This window comes from Dermacentor variabilis, chromosome 10 (assembly GCF_050947875.1).
Source record: "Dermacentor variabilis isolate Ectoservices chromosome 10, ASM5094787v1, whole genome shotgun sequence".
NCBI classification, from domain to species: domain Eukaryota; kingdom Metazoa; phylum Arthropoda; class Arachnida; order Ixodida; family Ixodidae; genus Dermacentor; species Dermacentor variabilis.
Window position 1 is genome coordinate 39203257 of NC_134577.1, and position 12347 is coordinate 39215603.

The following is a 12347-nucleotide window of genomic DNA, read 5'->3' on the forward strand; positions in this document are numbered from 1 at the left end:
GCACGCCACAAGAGGCACGTTCTATACACGTTTGCACGAGCGGGCGTCGAAGGCGCCGGCGTGCATGCAAACACAGCGGCCTCTCCGAGCACGACGGCTGGAAAAAGCAAGCAGCAAACGGCGGCGACGTGATCGCTGCGCGTGGTGGACTCCATAGGCGGCGTGCGCGCGGGGTCCACCGTAAATCAAGCTGAGGGTGGCACGAACTCGACGGCCACGTATAGGTAAGGCTTGGTAGCCTACCTGTATACGTATGGGTAGGCTTGGTTAGGAGAGGGCTTTTTAACGGGTAAACGAAAAAAAGAAAACTCAACCGTGCCGAGAACCACAAAAGAAAGCACGCGCGTCTTCATCTCGCGTTGACTTACAGGGTTGAGCGTATATTAGAAATTGCGAATACGAATCGAGTATACTCATCTTAACCGCATTCTTATCCGCCAGAATGCGCGGATAACGGCACTCATTAACAAGAGACACTAAAGAATAACACTAGTGTGCGAACGTTCCAAGTATTGAATACAAATCGGATGGTCAGTCCTTGACATTCAAATAAGCATTCAGTTCCAGAATAACTATTCGAAGTTATTGGACATTCGTTGCTGGCAGGATCGAAAACTACTTATTTGTGAATGTTCCAAATTTCGAATACGAATCGGGTGGTGGTAGCTATTTGATTCGTGTTAGATTCGACAATTCCCCATTCGAATTTTTCGATATTCGTTGCTATCAGCTTGTAAGGGAATAATCACCTATTCATTAGGTTTTACGGCGCAAGGGCTACAAATGGGAAAGCGGGCTGGTTGCAGCGTTTTAATCACGATTCATATTACTAATGGCTGCAGAGATGTTGAGCAGAAATTTGCGATTGCTGTAAATGGCCAATATAGGAGAGAGAGAAAAAAAGGAACAGTCCTATGACATTGCTTTGGGTATTATAGATGATCATGCAGCACTCAAGCGCACATATTGTTTATTGTGATTTTCGGCACAATATACAGGAAGCCTGCAGGGATAAAAAACGATGCAAGTAGCAACTGTCAGGCATTAAGTATGCTTTAGTGAAGCGGCGATTCCTGCGAAGACACCATGCAGTTCCTGAGCGCCCGCACAAAGTAGCTTAAATTGTGCGCAATAGTTTTCTAATTCAGCGAACACACCCTCAACTTTAGGCAGCCTATAAATTTGTTTTCTCGATCTAAAGAAAAAAAATGCAACCTAATATGTCGACAAGCCACGTACCAAGTTCTACGTGACCACGTTCCACAACTGCCATTGTCATGGTGAGCAAGATGCAATCTCATAGCAGCATAATATACCTTTAAGAGCGCCATCCGCTATATTATTGTACAGTGTACGTGGTTACTCTGTACTCGTCTCCCTTTATACCCCCTTTCCCCTGTGCAGTGTAGCCAACCGGAAGTACATCTGGTTAACCTCCCAGCCTTTATACGCGGCTTATCTCCATCTCTCTCCGCCAGCCGTCTCTCATTTAAAAGCTACTCATGTGACTGGCAGTCCAGTTGCTAATGTAAGCTAGCTGCCCCCCCCCCTTTTTTTTTTTAAAGAGAGAATTTTCGTTATTCGACTCTATATGCAAAGGTCACTTTCTTAGAATATCCGATTCGATTGAGAAATATAATAGCTCTTTCAAGAGACCCAGCTATATGTCGATTTATTTTTCTTCCTTTCCTTACCTTCAATTGTTTTCTTCGTCTGCCAGTGATTTCGAGCGGAATAGCGAAATTTCATGGAGTCGTCACAAAAACCCCCACACGAAGATTATATATATATATATATATATTACATTTCACTTCATGTGCTTCTTTAATCATTTACTTTTCTTCGATTTCTTTTCAAGTGGTTAGTTTGTTTTAGCTCGCACCAGCTTCGAGCGAAATTTGCTGGAATCGTCACGGAAAACACGACGCCGCGGAGGCCGTATGCTTAGCCACTTACCCTTTCTTTTCGACATAGGTGAAAGATTTACGTGTGCAGCTCTAAATTTTCCTTCTCCGTCCCGGTTCGGAATATACACACTCCCGCGGCGCACACCACAAACGCTGCTAAACGAACTTCAAACTTCGTTAAAGCCGCGCGGCGCGTACAAAGGAATTGGCGACGCGCTTTACGAACTTTCGTAGTTGCGATCGAGTGCAGGTACCGCGGAAGTATAAAACCAGATCCCGGCTTGCAAAGGTTGGAAATAGATGTGCATATATAAATATCGCGCGCGTGTTCACACACACACACACACACACACACACACACACACACACACACACACACACACACACACACACACACACACACACACACACACACACACACACACACACACGTCCAAAAGCAGCGCGGTCGAACGTGATCAGCCATAGCTGCTACGTCGCCGGCGGCGGCAGGGTTATGTATAGGTTCGTGCGCAAAAACACACACCGGTTGGTTTGCGTGGATCCACGATCGAGGAGTCGTGAAGTAAAGGTTACGGCTCTCTTCGGTCGGCCGTGGCGAACGCACGCGCGAGCGAGGCGGTCAGCTGTGGCGGGAAGTGGAAGACGAAACGATCCTCAAGAAAAAGAAGAAAATGACCCAACGCTCACATACGGACCGGACACATCGAAACTCCAAACACACATATAAGAAATCACGTTTCCCGCAGCACATGCGCGGTATTCGGGAGCGCCACGTTTTTTCCTCAAATGATAAGACCTTGAGAGAGAGAGAGAGAGAGAGAGAGAGAGAGAGAGAGAGAGAGAGAGAGAGCTCTGCATTGACAACAGAGTGATTAGCCGGCGTATTTGTGCCTACACGCAGGGAATGGGAGGAATGATGTTAAAACCAGGAGGGGGCGGAAACGGAGTGTGTTAGTACATTTTGAGACCAACTCGGAGGGTCGCTAAATGACGGGACGAGGAAGAACAAGACAAGGGCGCAGCTTACATAAATAAAGGTCCTAGAAGAAGGTGGACAGAAGAAACAAAGGAGAAAGAAGGAAAGTGAGGAGGCGGGAGTAGGGAGGGGAAAGCCCTTCACAGTAAATTAATGCAAGCAGCTGATCATATTAAAAGACTCACAGGTGGTTCAAAAGAAGGCTACTACTTCAAAGGAAATCATTTTAGATATTTAATTAACACAAACTGTTCATCTAAAAGGCAGAGCATATACGCAGAGTGAAAGTTGCACAAAAAGCCGTCGGTCGCGATTTAGCCGCAAATGCGAGAGAAATGCTTTAGCATTACGTCGCAACCTCTTGGAGATTGCGACGTAAGGTCCCGGATCTGTACGATTTAAAATGTATTCACAACATTACATAGTGCTTTGTCAGGAGTTCACTCAACACACGCCCTTCCTCATCAAGGAGAGAAGCTCAACTGACGGTTGTATATATATATATATATATATATATATATATGGAGGACCTTTACCAAATTTTGACGACACGGAGTTGTTTCACTTGCACCTAAAAAACTATAGGTACCGGGTGCATTTTCCGCATCTTCGTGCGCACAAGGTACACGGCAGCGCAGCGGCTGGACATCCAAGCCACGACTTCGCATCGAGCCGCCATACAGCCGCAAAATAAACGCGCAATTTATAATTCGAGCCAAGTCCACTGTCCTGCGACCATTGTCAATGTAAACTCGACAAGATGAGGTCCGTTTCGCCCAGCGCCAGAGAGCAGCACATCAGTACCAACGAGCTGATTGATATAAACGCGCACACATAATCTGAACTCTAGCCGTGTCTCTCCTTCACTTCTATACGTATACCTAGGAGTGTAAGTATCAAACTGAACGAAGTCTCGTCACCCTCACTGATTTTCCTCCTCCTCCTGCTCCTCCTCCTCCTCCTCCCGCTCTCTATCTGATAATCGCGCTCTATTGCTACGGCTGGTGACGCGCGCTCGTAGTTAACAACGGACACCGACGACTCCCTTGCGAACAACACGAGCTTGCAGGAACCTGCGCGAATCCCGCACCCCTCAAGGTGGGACTGGAAATGTCCGAAGGTCCAGGTCACCTCACATCTTCAGCGGTTACCGAGGCTTCAAGAGAGAGAGAGAGAAAGAAAGAAAAGAAATCGCTACACTATAGAAACTCGACCGCTCTCTCTCTCTCTCTCTCTCTCTCTCTCTCTCTCTCTCTCTACCCAACTCTGCGTAGACTGCAGGCCTATCAAGCGCACTTGCGGTGCCGACACATCGATAAGTACACCCTCGCACGTCCTGTGTACTCACGTTTCAACCGCGCCGCATCGATGTCGCGTCGCCGAAGCACCAACTATTACTAAACAACTTTCTTTCCCAATAAAAAAAAAATAATAAACCACCTCGCTTCCGCCCACACGCACAAGCAAAGTAGGAATAACCCTTTACCTGCGCTTCTTCCAACGCCGAGCTTATATCCACGCGCATGCGCCGTCTCGCCAGCCGGAGAAAAAAAAAAAACGATTCCTCGTCGGCTGAAAGAGACGCGCCGTGGCGCGACGTTATTTATTTCTCCCCGTCGGCGCTCGAAAGAAAGCACGAGCCAAATGTTAATACAGCCGCGGAAGAGGGGAGAAAAAGAGCGGGCCCGTTCAAGTCGCCCGCCGTCCACTCGGAGAAGACGACGACAGGAAGCGGCCACGGCGAGAAGACTCGCCGGGCGAGCCCTTTGAACGGCGCCGCAGCCGCTATAGACGCGAGAAATAACCGCACGGAAAGAAGCCCCCCCGCGAGCGAGTGGACCTCCCTTCCAAAAGAGCCTTCACATCTCAAGTAGGAGACGGATGAACGGCCAGAGGCTTCGAGCACGTGCCTTACTGCGTTCTTGATCTTGTATATGCATATATTTGCTCATTCGCGTATTTCGCCGAGGACCGCTATAGCGCTTTCGCGTTGAAGGGGGTCACCATAACGGAAAGCAGTTATGCATCAAGCGGTCCGAGAAAGCAAAATTAAATTAAAACTTGGTGGTTTTACGCGCCAGAACGCCGAACCGATTACGAAGCACGTCGCATAGTGTGAATATGAATTTTCGGACTGCACATGGGGATAACGCGCACTCCATACAATGCACGGTTGGGGTTTACACGAGGGTTTTCTTGCATTCCGCGCCCCCGCCGGAATGCGGTCGCCGCGGTCCAGATCGAACCCGCGACCTCGTGATCGGCACCGCAGAGTCACAGCCGCTGCTTCGCTATAGGCGCGACGTTCAAACGGGTAGTCGGCGTAGGTGACGGCAAACGCGTTGAGCTGCGATGTTAAGTCGAGATGCAAAGTGAAGAGGCAGATTTGGGCAGGTCAGTGTAATGCGTGAGAGCGGATCACAGGTGGACGAGGGCGGAACGGAAGAATGCGATGCTTAGCAGAACATCTTGCGGGCCTGGTCGGTGCATTATTAAAGGCTGATACTGATAACGAGATACGGGAAAAAGACAACACAAAGAGAAGGAACAAACAGCAGAGCTTTCTACGTGTTCCTTCTCTATGTGTTGTCTTATTTCCCGTCTCGCGCAATACCAATCAGTCCTTAACAGCGATGCTTCGCGTCTTACGCCAGATTTTCTAGCTACGTTCATTCAGGTATATAAGAAGCACGTAGCAAGTAATCAGCGCACCTTAGTAAGTGTAACAGTAGCCTCTTTGCGAGAAACTCCTAAGCGCTCATTTGGCACAGCGTTCCGTTGTTTCCCATACAAGATTGCACGGCATAGGGCGCTAGTTTCACACTTATTCCTGTTCGTTGTGGCGCACTAGCTGAGAGGTACAAAGTGAGCGCGTAATGAAGTTTACGAAGCCCTGAATTCCAGGCCGAAAATGCGTAATCTCGGTAAGTTCGTGCGTGCATTCAACACTGATCACGGCAAACCGGCAAGGCTCGGGGAACCGCGGCGTGATAAGAGGCGCTAACAACCCGAAGAAGCAACAGCGAGTGAAGGAACCTTTCAAACAGCTTCCGTGCGTTTCACAGATGGGACGAGTCTGGCTTCTACCTTCTTCCGCTCCACTGCACGCAACTTCCGGATAGCAATGGAACGATACTTGCCGTCCAGATGGACGCGTGGAAGTTTATTTGTTTGCGCAGGAGCTGGAAAAAGATAAAAGAAAAAGAAAGATGGCTCAAAGTCGAACGCACTCGGCCAAAGCTAACGCGGTTCCGAAGAAGAAGCCCTGTTGACCGTAGGAGAGCTCGAGCCAGACACGACAGAACCTTTTCACGCGGGCGGAAGGACGCGTTTTTAACAGATTCTTGGAAACGCGAAAAAGCCATTTGGTTTCCTAACTTCGGCAGGCGGGCCAAACCGGCCCACCGGACGTCGATGAGAGGAAGACCCAGTTTCTCGAGGAGCAAAAACATCCGTCCGGGGGCGTCTTCGGTCAACATAGCCGCAAGGCCAACGGTCAGCGAATCTGGGGCTTCTTTGCAGGCCGAATGCCTAAGGCGATGACTCATCTACTCGAAGAGGGTGATGACTACTCGAAGTGGGTGCACTGCCCCGTGCTGCGTGTGGCGCCTCGAACGCGCGTGGTTTTTGGCGGTGCGCGAGTACACTCGCACGGGAGAGCCAGACGCCGGTAGTAAAATTTGTTGAGCGGTTCGCGAAAGTAACGTCGCCGTGACGGCAGTTCTTGGTTCAAGACCCAAGTAAAATTACAACGAGAGAGTGAATAACGCATTTAAATGACAGCTGTACGTTTACTTGTGGAAATGGGCAAAGAGAGCTAACGGATAAGAACTTGTCGCTCCTCTGTATATAGTTGGATCGTACTTGTAATAGGACGGGAAATAATATTAAGTAAGAGCAGGAAAGGAAAGAACGCCACTCGCAACTATAGACAGAGATGGAGAGAGATAGAGAGGGAGGGAGGGAATTACTCTAGCCAGCTACTCTACGCTGGAGGAAGGGGGAGGGAATGAAAGCGATAAGAGGAGCATGATGGGTGACGAAGAAGGAGCATGCAACTAGTGCATTGAGATGATGATGATGATGATATGTGGTGTTTAATGGCGCAAGGGCCAGGTATGGCCAAAGAGCGCCATGACAAGTGGTGATGTTGACGATGTATTATGGACATGTGACTTGGCTGTAAAGTGGCCTAAAAATAGTTGCTGTAAAGTGCATAAAATCTACGTGATATAAAATTATGGCGATGACTAATGACGAATACTGTGAAGATTAAAATCCATCGTAAAAGAATGATGCATTGTTTAAAATATGCGAGACGTTAAATTGCTTACAGCACTACAGCCTCGCCAGAGCCCTTGAACCACAAGGGCCTAGAGGCATGTGCTTATTCAAAATGATTATCGCAGCGGCATCCTCTGAAGAGAGGAGGCGCTACGAACATGTGGGGCTAATAACATTCAACACAACATCTTTCAAAAAACCTAAGACGGCGTTGGTGTCAAAGATTGGTTCTGGACCAAGTAACATAACAGGATGAAGGGGGATGTGGTGCCTGTATGCTAAGAGAAAATGTTTTTTTCTTTCGGGTTCGGCTTCCCGACACTCCAGTAGGACGTGGAGGACGGTCAGCCTCTCCCCGCATCTACCACAGGTTGGAGGCTCGTTTCCCGTGAGTAAGAAGTTATGTGTGCCAAAAGTGTGTCCTATTCTTAGACGGCAGAATAGGACATCTGTCCGCCGGGATTTTGTTACAGGAGGCCAGTAACCTAATTGTGGCTTTATTACATGCAGTTTATTATTTATTTCTTCGTCCCACATGCGTTGCCAGTGGTTTCGTAGTTTCCTTCTTAAGAAAGCCTTCAGGTCTGTGACAGGGACCAAAGCAGTAGAGTTAACTGCATGCGATGAGATTGATGTGGCCATCTGGTCGGCTAGAACGTTTCCCTCGATGCCCCTATGTCCAGGCACCCAGCATATGATCACATGTTGGTTAGATATATATGCCTTGCACAGTGCGGAGTAGAGTTCAATAAATACTGGATTTTTGTTATTACTGAAAGACATCAAGGCCTTCACAACACTGAGGGAGTCCGTATATATAACTGATTTCGGGAGTTGTGATTTGTTTATATGCTTTACGGCCGAGAGCAGTGCGTAGGCCTCAGCCGTAAAGATACTAGTTTCCGGGTGCAGTACGTCGGATTCCGAGAAGGATGGACCGACGGCTGCATAGGATACCCCGTCGTGTGACTTTGATGCGTCTGTGTAGAACTCCGTGCAGGAGTATTTGTGCTGAAGTTCCCGGAAATGCATCTTGATTTCAATCTCTGGAGCATGCTTTGTGACTTTCACGAAAGATATATCACATTGTATGAGCTGCCACTCCCAAGGAGGTAGCAGCTTGGCTAGATGCATTAGGCGAAGCTCGAGGAGTGGAACGTGCATTTCTTCACTAAGCTCCCTCACTCGAAGCGAGAAAGGCTTTCTTACAGAGGGGCGGTTATGGAAAAGTGTAGTGCAGGTCATATCGTTAACAGTGGTAAAACATGGATGTTGATGATTGGATTGTATTTTAAGAAAATATGTAAGGCTGATATAAGTTCTCTGTAGATGCAGGGACCATTCATTTGATTCCGCGTATAAGCTTTGAATCGGGCTCGTTCTGAAAGCGCCAGTGGCTAACCGGATACCTAGATGGTGAACAGGATCTAGTATCTTTAGCGCGCTCGGAGCGGCAGAGTGATAAATAACGGCGCCATAGTCTAGTCGCGATCGAATCAGGCTTTTATAGAGATTGATTAAGCACTTCCTGTCACTACCCCATGTAGTCTGGGATAGAAGTTTGATTATGTTCATTGTTTTTAGACATTTTTCTTTAAGATTTTTAATGTGGGGGACGAAAGTGAGTCTGTAGTCAAGTATGACACCTAGAAATTTGTGTTCTTTGTTAACAGGGATCTGTTGTCCATGCAGTTCTATGCAAGGATCTGGGATAAGTCCTCTCTTTCTTGTAAAAAGAACACAAGAGCTTTTGTTAGGATTGATCCTAAATCCATTCCTGTCTGCCCACATTGACACTTTGTTCAGGCCATGCTGTACCTGTCTCTCGCACACTGCGAGGTTGCAAGATTTGAAAGCTATTTGAATGTCGTCCACGTAAACAGAGTGAAAGATGGCGGGTGGTAGTGAAGCACGAAGCGTGTTCATCTTCACGATAAAGAGCGTGCAGCTAAGCACGCCTCCCTGGGGTACACCAGTTTCTTGTATGAAAGGACGTGACAGTACATTGCCGACTTTTACCCGGAATGTACGATTGGACAAGTAGTTTTTTATTATTTTTAGCATATTGCCATGAATGCCCATTTCTGACAAGTCTCTTAAGATGCCGTAGCGCCACGTTGTGTCATAGGCCTTCTCCATGTCAAGGAATATGGATAAGAAAAACTGCTTGTGTACAAATGCGTCCCGGATATTTGCTTCTACACGTACAAGATGGTCAGTTGTTGAGCGCCCTTCTCGGAAGCCGCACTGATAAGGATCAAGCATTTTGCTCTGTTCAAGGAAAAAGATGAGTCGCCGATTTATCATTTTTTCAAACACCTTACAAATGCAACTTGTGAGGGCTATTGGGCGGTAACTTGCCACTGAGGAAGGGTCTTTTCCTTGTTTCAAAACAGGGACCACAATGGCTTCCTTCCACGCGTTTGGAAGGTACCCTGCATCCCAGATGGTGTTGAAAAGTGTGAGTAGTGTAACTTGCGTATCCGTGTGTAAATTTTTGAGCATTTCATACATTATTCGATCCGATCCTGGTGCGGAGCTCTTGCATGCGCTCAAGGCAGCTCTCAATTCAGCAATACTAAAAGGACGGTTGTAAGGCTCATTCTCTCGACATTTTCTTGTTAATGGCTTACGTTCTTCTGTTTGTTTGTATTTCAGAAAGGATTGTGTATAATTTGTTGCACTTGACACGCTCTCAAAATATTCCCCAAGTGAGTCTGCCTGATCTTGTAGGGTATCGCCTTCTGTGTTTACCAAAGGGAGTGCATGTGCTTGTCGCCCTCTTATCCTATTGACCCTGTTCCAGGCTTTCGCCTCATCTCTGAACGAGTTAATACTGGATAGAAATTTCTGCCAACTTTCTCGTCTGGCCTGTCGGCGGGTTCGCCTGCCTTCGGATTTTACTTTTTTAAAGTTGACTAGATTCTCTGCAGTGGGAGAAGCGCGTAGCAACCCCCACGCCCTGTTCTGTTTTTTACGAGCGATCCTACAATCGGCGTTCCACCATGGGACACGCCGTTTGCAGGCCAAGCCTTTTACTTCTGATATGCATTTAAATGCGACATCTATTATGAATGCTGTAAAAAACTCGACTGCAGCGTCAATTCCTAATGAAGACAGGTCAGCCCATGAGATACTAGTTAGAGATCGAAATTTCTCCCAATCAGCTGTCTCAATCTTCCACCTAGGAGCGTATGGTGGATATTCGTTTTCTTTATATGATCTTAGCAGTATAGGGAAGTGGTCGCTACCGTAAGGGTTGTCGGTAACTTCCCATTCAAGTTCAGGCAGTACAGACGGGGAGACTATACTAAGATCTAATGACGAAAAGGATCGGTTTGCAAGAGAGTAATATGTGGGTTGTTTTTTATTGAGAAGGCACGCTCCAGAAGAAAAAAGGAACTGTTCAACAAGGCGACCTCGCGCATCTATACGAGAGTCGCCCCACAGGGAGCTGTGCGCATTGAAATCGCCAAGAACAGCATAAGGTTCTGGCAATTGATCGATCAAGGAGTGAAATTCATGTTTGTTCAGTTGGTAATGCGGGGGTATGTAAAGGGAGCAAATGGTGATGAGTTTGTTTAGTAGGACAACTCGAACCGCCACTGCTTCAAGGGGCGTTTGTAGCTGTAAAGGTTGACACGCAATACTTCTATGAGTAAGAATCGCAACACCACCCGATGATGCGACGGCATCATCGCGATCTTTGCGAAACGTAACATACGTACGGAGAAAGTTTGTGTGTTTATATTTTAAGTGTGTTTCCTGTAAACACAGCACATTTGGATTGTGTTGGTGGATTAGTTCTTGTACATCATCAAGGTTTCTAAGGAGACCTCTGACGTTCCATTGTATGATTTGTGTATCCATATTTAATGTAAATTAGTGCTGTGTGTACGGAAACGGAAAGATGCCTTAGGTTACAGAGCCCTTTCGAGGCCCTGTAATAGGTGTTTTGTTCTTTCTGAAGCGTTCGAGCGATTCTCGACGCTCCTTAGGCGTTTGGTGCGCCTTGGGGACAGGTGTAGTGTCCATTGCCTCTTGTGAGGCTCCGGACACGTGCTCTTGCGAGCGAGAGGTTTTCAGGGGGAGTCCCGCCTTAGAGGGCAAGACCCCTGCGCCCACCAGCCCGGAGGTCGATGGGGCTCCCTGAGGGATTTGGCTGTGCTGGCCGTTGCCAGCGCTGGAGGGGGCCTCGGAGGTTGGGGCAGCCTCGGCTGCGCCCACCTTCGGGGTCGATGGCTCCGTCTGCTCGGTTGGCGGAGCAGCGCTAACTGCAACCACCGTGGGGGCAGATTGCGTGACTGCCGACTCACTGACTGTGGGTCGGGCAGCCGCCGGAGGCCGTTGTGACGCTGCCCCCTGACGCGCCACATCGGCAAAGGTTTTCTTTGGCAGGTATGCTACCCGCCTTCGTGCCTCTTTGAACGATATATTCTCTTTTACTTTTATAGTCACAATTTCTTTTTCCTTCTTCCAGGAGGGGCACGACCGCGAGTACGCGGCGTGGTCCCCGTCACAGTTTACACAGTGTAGAGAGTTCTTACATGCTTCAGTGGCGTGTTCAAGGGCACTGCATTTGGCGCATGTTTGGCGACCTCGGCAGCTCTGCGAGCTGTGGCCAAAACGTTGGCATTTGAAACATCTCAAGGGATTCGGCACATACGGTCTTATACGAAGCTTGATGTACCCGGCCTCGATTGACTCGGGCAGGACACTGGAGTTGAAGGTGAGTATTAGGTGTTTGGTCGCAATTTCTTTTCCGTCTCGCCTCATCTTAATTCTTCTGACATTTATGACATTCTGTTCGCTGAAGCCCTCCAAGAGCTCAGCCTCAGTCAGCTCCAATAAATCATCATCGGAGACTACGCCACGGGTGGTATTCATGGTACGATGAGGAGTTACTGTTACTTTGGCGTCACCAAATGAAACTAGATTGGGTAGATTTTCATATTGTTTCTGGTTGCGGAGCTCCAAGAGGAGATCGCCGCTTGCCATCCTGGATGCTTTATAACCTGTACCAAAAACTTGGGTAAGAGACTTGGACACGAGGAATGGAGAGATTGTTCGCACGGGTTTGCCTGGTGTTTCAGAGTGCACTACATGGAAACGAGGAAAAGTTTCTTTTTGGCGGGCAAAAAATTCAAAGACATCATCGGTGCGCCCCCTCTTGAGGG

The 12347-nt window shown here is 48.0% G+C and overlaps 1 protein-coding gene across 7 annotated transcripts in view; it reads right to left on the minus strand.

The window, feature by feature from the left end:
* LOC142560352 (uncharacterized) overlaps nucleotides 1-12347 on the minus strand; it is a 262537-nt gene that overhangs the window by 88160 nt on the left and 162030 nt on the right. The window lies entirely within an intron of this gene.